The following is a 12,207-nucleotide window of genomic DNA, read 5'->3' on the forward strand; positions in this document are numbered from 1 at the left end:
AAGGTGATTTCCTTCTTTGCCGATCTCGATTGTGGTTTTTCATCTAAGTATGTGGTGATTTTTTTTAGAAAAGGAAGTATGTGGTGATTAATAATGCAAGATTTTATTAGCTTTGATGCCATGCTATACATAGTGGTTTAAATAACTTGTGTTTCTTATACTGAAAAGTAATTCAGAATTTGTTTCTGTTTCATTTAGAGCCCTGGTGCAGACAAGGATTGTGTGGTTGTACATGTCACTCACTATGAGGCGGACGACCTGAATATATGCACTGGGAAAACAGAGTTCTTAGGCTGTTGGATCCTGGAAGCCATTTGCGGTTATACTAATGAAGAGTTGTATTCCAGCCTCATTGTTGTCAGGCGTGTTGTCCAGGGTGTACTGAAGCACAAGAAGTTCAAAGCTACTCCTTCGTTTGTGAGGCATACTGTTCTTGTCAAGCTTACGCAGGAAGATGACGTGGCATGCCTCCACAAACAAGTTTATCAGTGGCAAGGCCACAAGGTTGTCTTCATGAAGGTTCACAAGATTGAGCTGCTGCGGGACGTCCTCGATGATGTTCATGGCAAGGTCTATCTTGTATCCTGCCCAAATTAGATCGAGGCATGAAATAGTTGCCCCAGCTAGTGTTTAATAGTAGTTTGTATTGTGTCTAATTATCCGAACCTTGCCTGTTATCGACCCCTCTGGTCTAGTACACTACTAGGGAAAACCCTAGTAGTAGCGCGGGGTAATTGCTAGCAGTAGCGCGGGGGGCTGCGCTACTGCTAGGGCGCTACAGCTAACTTTTAGCTGTAGCGCTGGTGGTACCCGCGCTACTGCTACTTCTAGTAGTAATAGCGCGGTTGCCACCCGCGCTACTACTACTTTGTTGTAGCGCGGGTTAGAGCCCCGCGCTACTACTAACTAATTCAGAATTAAAAAAATTAATTGCAGCCATGGCGGCTGCTTCTGCTCGGCGTCATCGTCCTCTCCATTCATGGCTGCTACTGGTCCTAGAGGGGATGAAGTTGTTCGTGGTGATGGTGCTTCCCCACCCAACTTGTGCCCGCAGCTCTCGTCTACTGCTGCTACAAAAGAAGAGAAATTTATTAGAAAGAGGAAGAGAGAGATAGAGAGAGCAGTAGGAGGAGGAACTCACCGGTGGCCGCCGGAGTTGGTGCCGACGTCCGAAACCCTAGATGAATCTCGGTGACCCGCTGCTGCTTGTCGTGGGACCCTTAACCCGGTGAGGAGGTGCAAGTGGTTGCATCCATGGCGGATCTGGCCGCCGCCTTGTGGATGACGCTCTGCTGGTTTCTCTCTCCTTCCAACAGCGGAGAAGAAGCAGGATGGAGGGGTAGGGGAGGGGTCTGCGAGAGGAGGTCGCCAGATTTGGAGTGGCGCCGAGGTGCGAGGGCGGCAGTGGTGGTGGGCGAGGAAGGGAATGGAAAGTGGGAGGAGAAGGGGAATCAGAAGAGTGTGGGTTTAGATTTGGGCCTCCGCACGCTATGTGTACATATGTCTTCGTGGGTCGATAGTAGTAGCGCGGGTTTATAGCCCTCGCTACTACTATGGCATGTCCCAGGTAGGCACAGTAGAGACCACTTAGTAGTAGCGAGGGTTATAAACCCATGCTACTACTATCAACTTAGTAGTAGCGCGGGTTTATACCCCTCGCTAGTACTATGGCATGTTCCGGGGGGCACAGCAGAGACCACTTAGTAGTAGCGAGGGTTATAAACCCGCGCTACTACTATCTGGCATGTTCCGGGGGGCACAGCAGAGACCACTTAGTAGTAGCGATAGTTATAAACCCGCGCTACTACTATCAACTTAGTAGTAGTGAGGGCTATAAACCCGCGCTACTAGTAGGTAGTAGCAGTGAGGGGTATAAACCCACGCTACTAGTAAGCATCGGTCTATAAGCTTTTCCCTAGTAGTGGTACTCTGTTTGAATCCGTCTATGGGAACTGCTGCTACTTTTGTGTGCCCGTGAATCATGTGAGAACCATCGTAATTGTTGCCGAAACAGATGCGTCCTCACTAGTTTTTTCATGAATATGGCATGGTAAGACATAAGTTGTCACGGTTTATCATACGAGCAGTGTGTGTTTTGATGAAATAGAGCACTTATTCGAGAACCGTGCACCGACATATACATAAGTACTTGTAAACACTGTTGGTGCTACCCCACTTGTAAGCAGTTGTGCAAAACACGGCACATTGGCTCAGCTCGCTTCAACACTAGGCTATCAACCAGCTAACAATCGACAATCTGTCGTCTGACATATAAGCAACTATCTATCTTGTTACAGTGGTTCATGCAGTTAATTGAGGCCACAATGTAATAAATTCCAAACATTCACACGCTAGTCCAGCGCTCATGTGGAACACTCACATTAAACTCGTACTCATAATTTTTTTGAAAAGCATAAGTTAAGCAATTTTATACATCTCAATGATTCATAGAACATAACAAACATATACTAGTTCACAGCAAAAGACAAAGTTGTGAGAAGGTTTACAAATCAAGAAAAAACAAGCAAGGCTTCTCTGAGCAAAGGGCCTCCCGGCAGGCTTAAATTTCCTGGAGTTCACTCTGGTTTTTTCTTGTTGCCACCATTCAGGGTTAGGTTCTCTCATTCCAGAATAACCAATTATAATTGTGGTCTTAGCTGGAATGCTGAACTGAACCATGTAGTGTACTGACCAGCTGAAATGCTTGCGCATTCCACTAAATTTAAGCACCGCTATTTGTAGAAATAAGCAGACCACAATGCCTCTTTTCCGTGCACCTATCCAAAAAACCGTCGTGTAGCCGTGCCAGCTAGTCCTCGGTCCATGGATGAACTGGTAGAAAGTGCATTCCGGACTAGGATGCAGTTGTTTTCGCTCATCCCTACACTGCAAACAAGAAGTAAAACGTACGAATCAACATCTTTTAGATTGTGTTGGTCATTCTACCTTAGTTACTACCAATGTAGGGATACCTTGAGGACGGGAGGTTAGACGACGGCAACGAGGGATAGCCATCTCATTTTGCGCAGTTGTACTAAAACTGAGGTGTGTGCTTTTGATTGTGCGGATAGAAACGATTCAGAGGCAGACATCCAGAAACGATATGGAGATAGACATCCCTGTTTGCCCAAATACGAAATATGGTTATTTAAACAGTGACAGATATTACTACTTTCCCCCGTTTCCTCTTAGAACCAAGTCCTAGATTCATGCTACAGCTTTCCCACTTTCTTCCCTATTTGAAGCAACGCTTTGAGTCGACTGTATGAACTAGCTTTACTTCTAATAATAGTAAAAGTCTAGGTGGCTTTGGAACAGCGGACGGAAGTAGAAAAGGATCCACACGAAGGGAGCTGGGGCTATAGAGCAAGGCAGGTTTCAAAGGAATATATACCTGAGGGTCGTCGACATGTGGCAAAGACAGCGTCATGAGGCTGCATCTTGGCCGCAATACCGCAGGGAGGAAGAAGAGGTCGGAGGTCCTCCCGAGCCGGCGCTCTCTCGGAGAGAACGGCACGGCCGCCGATCGGGACGCGCGGGCAGCCGTTGGTCTCCTCCCTCGCCACCGACGATAGCGTGAACGATGCACCTACACCCCTGCCCCGGTCGAGGTTGTCCGGCCGGATTTGTGACTAGCCGTGAGCTGAGAGAGAGTGTGGCCACCTATGTGTTGCTTAGATTTGGAGAGCATGAGAGAGTGAACGAGAGGAACCCTAGTAAAGCAAGCTCTAAGGCTCCTGCTTTTATATATAGTGGAGTGATTTTGTTGTACCAGCTTCAAAAAAATGTGCTCCTACGTGTACCCGCGAGTGGGTGTGAGAGAACTAGTGCGTGCGTGCACCGCTTCTCTTCGTGAGAGTACAATATACTATGCCCAAAGAACGTTCGCCGCAAGAGTAATAGTATAAGTGTGTCGCGTGTGAGATAAAGTAAAATGTGCGCATCGTATTTTGTTTTTTAGAAGTTCTGAGGGTAGGGTGTGAAGAGCACATATGTGCGTGACGTCTACGTACAGATAGACGGTGGGTGCGACGTGCGAGTTTGCGAGAGGACTCGGGAGAGTTGTGACTCGTGAGGGTGCGTGTGCGTGAGAGAGAGGGGGGCACGTATCAATGCAATGCATGTGTCCGTAAATCATTATCCGACAAACGTTCGCCACAAGCCTTTTCCTGACGAATGCCGTAAGAACCATTAGATCAGCATCCGACAGTGTCAGTTTTTCCATGTCATTTAACAGAACAGCCACTCTCCTACACACAAATCTTCCACGTGAGTGTTAGCAACTGTCGTATGCTCCCTCCGTTCCGAAATGCAGTGCATATAGCTTTATTGAAAATTCGAACCTCGCAAACTTTTACCGAGTTTTCGTGTACCAAATTGCACATGTAGAATACCATGTATATATCATTTCATTCATCTTCGAGAGGTAACTATAAATATGGGTGAGGAGTCTACAAAGAAAGACCATCGTATCACCCGCAACAATTTCAAGCATCCTTTAGTGTCGAGGAATATCATAGGAACTCTATATGATATGATTTTTATAGGATTTTTTCCTTTAGAGCCAATTGGTTCAAAGGAATAGATTCATATACTCCACATTTCAAAGGAAATAAACATGATATCATTTCTATAGCTTTATAGCCACTTGGTTCATATGAATGGATTCCTATACTCCCTTAATTTCAAAGGAAAATAAACATTAGCATATATTCAATAGAAAAGTTCCTATGATATGAACCAAATAACATCTCTTTCTAATCCCTCCTCATAGGAATTGAGATACATGTCATCTCTAGATTCAATAGAAAAGTTCCTATGATGTGAACCAAATGACATCTCTTTTCCAATCCCTACTCATAATAATTGAGATACTCCATTTCATCTCTTTCCCTATAACTTCCATGTATACATCTTCTATTCCTAAATAGATAGTACAACCCACTAGTAGCTTTTTCCAAAACATGCAACTATGGCACAAGAACTATACAGTGTGCCAATAACTTTGAAAGATGGTCGCTGGATGAAGCTAACCCGACAGTGCAGAGATAGGCAAATCCGAGCACTACTGGCCGTTGGATATCATCAACATTCCACCAGATATGCCACATGTACAATTTAGAAGACTCCATGGTTGAACTTAAGCATAATGCACAAACCTCAAAACACAAACACTTCTCCTTTGTTCTAGAATCTTCTGTATCATAATTGATTATTTTTTCTAAATGAATTGCCATTATTTGTTTTTTACTTTATGATTTACAATGCACAACCCCATGAATCTTAACATTTTTTATAAAACTAATTGATTTTGAATGAGATGAACTATAAGAACTAAACAAACATCCACATCATGCATATAAGACTCAAAGCTTTACATGCTATAGTGTGTATTTATTCATAATTTGGTGTCAAAATCTCATGTGTTCAATACATGTGTACCTTACTAGTTTTGAGTAGAGTAGCAAATTTCACGCGGCCCCGGGTATATCAAAATGCAGGGCCCATGCATCATTGCCTTTCGGTCGAACCTACGTCCATAATTTTTTTTGCATACTATATCTCCACTGGTCCCCAAACCCAAAATGCTGCCTCGTTCCCGTAAAACCAAGCGGCCCACACATATTTAAGGCGCTGACTCAAAGCCATTTACTACGAAGTGGCCCCACACGCCGTAGTACTCCTACAAACCCTACCGCCGCACTCATCATCGCTTTTCTTCAAGAGGACGAGGGAGAAGCCGATTTGTAGTGGATGCGCTTTCAAAAAAAGGATCTGTAGTGGAGACCCCTACACTAGGGTGCCCTAGGTAGCTGCCGCACGCATCATTGTTTTCTCTTTTCTTTATGCTCTGGCGCCCTAGAGTGAAACGATGGTTGCTTCGTCCGTCCAGCTTAATGCGGGAAAGGTGGGGCTTTGTGATTTGACCCCTCATCGCTCATTTTCTACTACTGCGGCGCTACGACCGGGGTGCCTCCAATTCCAACCGCTGCTCCGAACTGTAATTTGGTGCATCGCACGTGGAACAAGACGGTAGATGAGCCACATGTCGGCCAAAGGGGTCCTGTTAAGTGTGTCGCCATTTCGTGTGCGGACTGACCCTGCTTGAGTTGCTACGCCAACACGACAGGAGCAGCCTACCACTTGGTTTTGCTCCTTGGTGAATCCCGACTATATTGATCTAAAAAGATACGTGCTGACTACCCTCTCCGTCTCGTTTTTTTTTATTTTTAGGCGTCTCGGTTTATAGGGCCTGCATGTTGTTCTAGGTCATCCATTTGACTAACTAAATATGAGTTACTATATCACAAAAAGTATATCATTGGATTCTTAAGCGGATGTAGTTGTATTTAAAAGTCGAGGGCGGGGCTTTTCCTGCGCGGTAGGCGGGGTAGTTCCTCCTAGTCGGTTCGACACAGACGCGAGAAGACGAGGGAGTAGGCTGCTGCAAATGTAGGGCTGTGTGATTTGACAGCGAGTTACTGCTGGACAGGTGGGGCCCCGTGATTTGACTTGCCACTATCATTTTAACTGCGGCGCTATGACCGGCGTGAGTCTCCCGATTCTTGACCACCTCCATTACGAAGAAAGAGATAGAGAGGAGTAAAAAAATACACTTATAGCCAACCTTGTTGTAGTATGAGTGACTAAGTGATGACTATGTATGACATGCCAACATCAGATAGCCTAACACACCGTGTTAAATCTCCAAGGGCGCGACCGCGCGAGCGAAGTGATGGTCATGGTAGGCGCGACCATGATACGGGCTACTGGCAGCCCTTGGATCTGAGATCAAACGGTCGCATGCTAAGTTGCTGAAAATTTGCAGAATAACCCTCCAGGATAGGATATTCACCCATAGGTCTTGAATCACGCCATGCAACCGTTCGATCTCAGATCCATGGGCTCTCGGAAGCCCGTATCATGGGAAAATGGAAAGCCACTACCCTGCCGTTCGCATGTTGGCAGTTCGCTCCTACTCGTCCATGCACGTCCTTCAATACTACGGCGGTTCGCTCCTAGTCGTCCCATCCATTCACATTACGGCAGTTCCACTAATCCTAACCCTCCTCCCAAATCCATGGCGTCCCAAATCTCCACGATCGGTGGTGAGTACAAGGTTAGAACCATCACCGATGATGAGTTCGACGTCATCTACACCTGTTCTTCCGCGACAGTGAAAGGATGCCTTTCTCGCTTCAGACACATGTTCGAAAACTCAGATGATGAGTGGGTCACTAGGCTAGATGTTGAGTACACCACAGTCCTGGGACCAGAGAAGGATCTAAATGATGAAGAGAGGAAGAAGCCCGCTATGATCTAGGTTTGCGTACATAACGTTTGCTTGGTCTACCACATATGCCATGCCGAGTTGAGTGCCAGGATTTTAAGAACTTCCTGAAGGACAAAACAGTTAAATTCATTACTGTAGACTTTAAGAACGACAAAGAAGTCTTGGGTCGGATAGGCCTCGTTTTAGGCAACCCCTTCGACCTCCAGAAGAATCGGCTGGTGCCCTCTCGTCAGCCTTCAATGATGATCCTGGCAGGAGCCATGGTTCATCCTTCGTACCGTAAACTGGAGAAACCTCATCACACGTTTCATCGTCATGCATGGTAGCGGAATGTACTAGATATAGACCACATCCACTATGCTGCAATGGATGTCTACCTTTGTTTCAATATCTACAAGGGTTGGATGAAGAGCAACAGCCAAGTGTGCGGTTCAAGCAAAGAAGTATCGGCCAAGAGGGAGAGGGACAAGGACAAAGTCGAGGACGTGGACGAGGACTCCGAGTAAGGTGGCAGTGTCGTTGCTCATGGTGGTTCTAAACTTCTAATGCAGTGGCTACCGGATTAGTTGCATAGTTTAATTTCAGGTGTGCTTAGTTTAATTTGAGGGGTGTGTTGTGCTGAGCCCCCAGCAGAACTATGTTATGTTTCTTCTCGTTACTCTAACTCTTCAGTATGTACATACTACTAGTATTTCTTTAATAGAATTTAGCACCCCAATTAAGCACGTACTAGCTTTTTTAATAGTACTATATGCATAATTTGGCAACGAGCGCTCTCTATATGTACCACCTTTTTTTTAATTTCAATTTTTGCTCCATGGCGTAATCCATCGATAGTACTACTGTACAAAAGTATACATTTTTAAAAGGCTAGAGTACAATTCATCACATATATAGCCAGTTAAATTCTCAACCTAGAATGAAGTGCATGCCATCTAGTAAACCGATACGATGGAAGTATAGTAAAAATGAGGTGATTTTACCGAGCGATCGGCGGGGGAGCATGGCCTGTCATGCGGTCCCACGTGTCATGATGTACGAAGGTGATGCGCGTGTCCCTCTTGAGGCAGAAGCAATACTACGTGGTTTGAGATGATGGCGAACCGAAGTGTGAAATAATGGTTGCTTTGCCCGTCCGGGAAGGTGCGACATTGTGATTTGACGTGTCATTGCTCATTACTACTACTGGGCCGGTACGAGTGGGGTAGGTCCCCCTGCTGTTCTGCACTGTTATTTGGTGCTTGACACGTCGACCCAGTTGCTATATGTCCCACATGTCAGTGACAGGAAGTACAGAATTCAGGAAAGGGAGCATCGACGGAGGAGTATACTACAGAATTCATGAAAGGGAGCGATTTAGTTTTGGAAAAATCTGCTTTTACGGAGTACATACCCACTAGGGTTTATAGGGCTCATCTAAAAAACATTCGTTTTTCTGTTTGATAAGTCTCAATTCTACTATACTAGTGGTAGTACCATTACATGTTGGATTTCGAGGTGTGTTAGATCAGCCGACGCAAGCAGTGTCAAGAGGAAACTAACCAATGCATGTACAAGTTCATGTAAATTTAGTGGTCATTCATGCATTCGTTCTAATTAATGCCTCGGTAAACATAACTTCTTGAGAAAAACGAGCGTACTAATTACTTGTGAAAACTACGAAATTAATTCGACCACTCACCGTCTACCTTGGTTGGAGAGATTTTGAAATTGAGCCATAAACTGGAAAGGATGGAGTAGTAACTTTTGTCTCGATTACTATTTGTGGCCTTGTATAGATGCAAAATGTATTTTTATAGTGGCCTTGTATAAGTAAATGGAGGGAGTACTAACCAAAGTACGTAGTAGGGACGAGGAGTAAACGGAGGGAGTAGTAAAATTTTCTCCACGTGCTGCGAGCCACCGCGCGCGTGGGCAAGGGAGCGGGCGTAAAGGCGTACAGTAGTAATACTACTACTACTACTCGTAAGCAAGCTTCACCTCATCCTGCGAGCCACCGCGCCCGTGGGCGGGGGAGACGGCATACTAAGCAAGCTTCTCCTCGTTCTGCGAGTTGACGGGACACATCAAAAGTACTCCAGTGTATAGAGCCTTGCCTCTAAGGTAGGCCCCACATGGTTTGCCTCTTTTTTAATTTAACATAACACGTCAAGTCGCAATTTGTTTGTTCACCCGTGGTAGACGATCCTCCCTCCACCAAGTGGACAACCAGTACACGTGCCAAATTACAACGTGGGCTGCCTTTTTCATACAGAAATGAGCTCCACCGTGTACCCGCGCGGGTGTGGTTGGGAAAGAGACGGGAGTACGTGCGTCGTGCGTGCACCTCTTCTCTTCGTGCGCGTCCCCCACCTATGTGGGTGTGTGTGAGAGAGATACAGACCTAGACATAATGCACCGTCCATCCCATGCCTCCGCCCAGTCCGACCACCAGTCACCACCACGCCCCACTCCTCCACACCTTATCTTTCATCTTTCTCCCTCCATTTTTATATACAAGGGGCCACTATCAAAATTACAATTTGCAGATATACAAGGCCACTAACACTAATCGATGCAATATTAATGGTGTTTGCCTCGTGGTACTAGCAAAGGAGGACATTAATTATCCCTTGCGTGCATGCGGGAGTTTGTAAAAAAATGCATCTTGATGTTCCGTGCAATGCATGGGCATCTTGCTAGTCCACGAAAACAACACATGGCAAAATTCCACGGCGAACGAGGGATTTGAATCTGTTGGGAGGGGCTGTTTGGATCTTGCCCGGGGTAGCCAAAATATTGGCGACCCTTTTGTCCACCGGTGCCTTTGCCACCGATGAACGAGGAATGGCTCGGGTGCTCATGCTGTCATGCATCCTCCAGCGCGCACGTTGGAGACGAGCTCGCACGAGCTGGGTTTTTTTGTCCCACAACACCACCCGAGCCGCCCACAGACCGACCGGCGACCCGCAAATTACACCATCCAACCTTAGCTGCACACATTATGACAGCAACTCAACCAACCAGACGAAATTCACGCAAACACATAGACAAACTGATATTTCATATAAACAACGATGGAAATCATATAAAATACCGGATTTTCATACAAACATGAAGGATTTCATTACATTCAAATGAACTACACGGTGCTAGTTCTGGACAACACAGGTATATAATACCTGGCCTAAATGGCCGCCCGCCGATCGATTTGTGTTCCTCATGTCCGGCAGCACGATCACCGGACTGCCGGGAGCCCCGGAGGTATATGCTTCAGCGCAAAGGACGGCTCGCTTCCCCACTGCCCAACTGATATCATTGGCTGGTGCCGAAGATGATGGTGGCCGACACAGGTTCGAGTTCATCACCGGCCACTACTTCGCCATGGCCGGCACTGACTCGAGTTCATCCTAACATTCCCCACTTCCGTGGAGCCCATGCGGGGTCGATGAAGGTCCTCACAACAAAAGGATCTGGCAAGACACCTGTTGTGTACGCCGGCATCGCCTTCGTGGTGGCTTTCATGGACCCAAGCGGCGGCGGCCTCCCATGTTCTACTTCTCCTCGATGATGGCGGCGAACGCGGAGGCGCTGGCCACCGACTCATCGCTCTCCGCGCACCCGGCTTCTGTCGCTGCTTGCATGGCACGGCCGCCGGCATGGGAGTCTCGGCCACAAAAACAGGAGACGCGGTATGAGGCGGCGGCGTGGACGGCAGCAACGATGCCCGTGAGCCGCTCCTCGTCGAGCTGGCCCGGAGCGGTGAGTTGTTGAACCACACACCAGCTTGGGTCGGCAACTGGCTCAGTCGGGCGAGGGGAGGGAGGTGGATCAGCGAGCTGCATAGCTCGTATCCGGCGGGCTACCCACCCGGCTTGGATGCGGAATAACTACTCTTCGTAAGCCATTGTAAGAGTGGACAAAATGGTGGAGGAGATAGGGGAGCGGCGGAGGTGTGCAATTCTTGGTCGGCGTTTGGCCTTGTTTAAATAGGAGATTAAATAGACGGCGGATGGGAGGAGCTCGGCTGGAGTTGCGTTTAACGCTAGCCCAGTCATGAATGGACGTGTGTCCAGAGTAGGTTTCTCGGCTTCCACACGGGCGGGTTTCATGGAGGCGTTTGAATGCAGCACGGAGGCGTGTTCAGCCAGGCGTGTCGCGAGTGGCGCCCTTGACTCTGACCTAGGACACCGCGCCATTCTTCCACTGACGTCTGGGCTCTTTGGGTGCATGGCCTGCATGTCAGTGACCCAACGCAGGCAGCGCACAGCAGAGGAACCTTTGGTGGGCCAGGGCGGTTAGAAGCGGGCATTTCATAAATTGATGATTGTTCATTGAGTGTGACACCATCTTTTTCATGTAGATAAGCCTACTATGTTGATAGCCCGTTCGATAGATTGTGATTCATAAAGACCGTTGCAAACATCAATGTTCTGCTTATCACAGATAAAATTGATTAATACCCGTAACAATCCATGTCCTTAACAAAGGGTGCATGCACGTATAGGTTAAGCGTGTGTCTTGCGTCGTGTGTTGTGTGCATGCAGGCGTGCGAGTGTTGCGTGCGTGCAAGGGTATGTTTCAGTGTTGCATGCATGGGTGCGTACGTGCGTGTGTTCGTGAGTGCATGTGTACGTGTCAGTGTTGCACGCCAGCATGTGTGTGTGTACATGTCAGTGTTACACGCCTACATGTGTGCGTGTCTTGCGTGCGTGCATGTGTACGTGCGGGGTGAGGCTACACGTCAGTCGACTGACTTTTTCATCTTTGGTCATTAGATTTTCCAGCCGTTGGATACGTAATCAAGGGCCTCCAGTTTATCATCAAACTCCACCCCCGTGAGCCGCCAGCCACCACCGGCCGAACAGCCCGCCCCCGCCGCCCACGGCCGGCCCGCCCTACCCGAAACCACTCCCCACCGCCGGTCTGCCGCC

The sequence above is a fragment of the Triticum aestivum genome, chromosome 1A, assembly GCF_018294505.1.
Source record: "Triticum aestivum cultivar Chinese Spring chromosome 1A, IWGSC CS RefSeq v2.1, whole genome shotgun sequence".
In the NCBI taxonomy this organism is placed as follows: Eukaryota; Viridiplantae; Streptophyta; class Magnoliopsida; order Poales; family Poaceae; genus Triticum; species Triticum aestivum.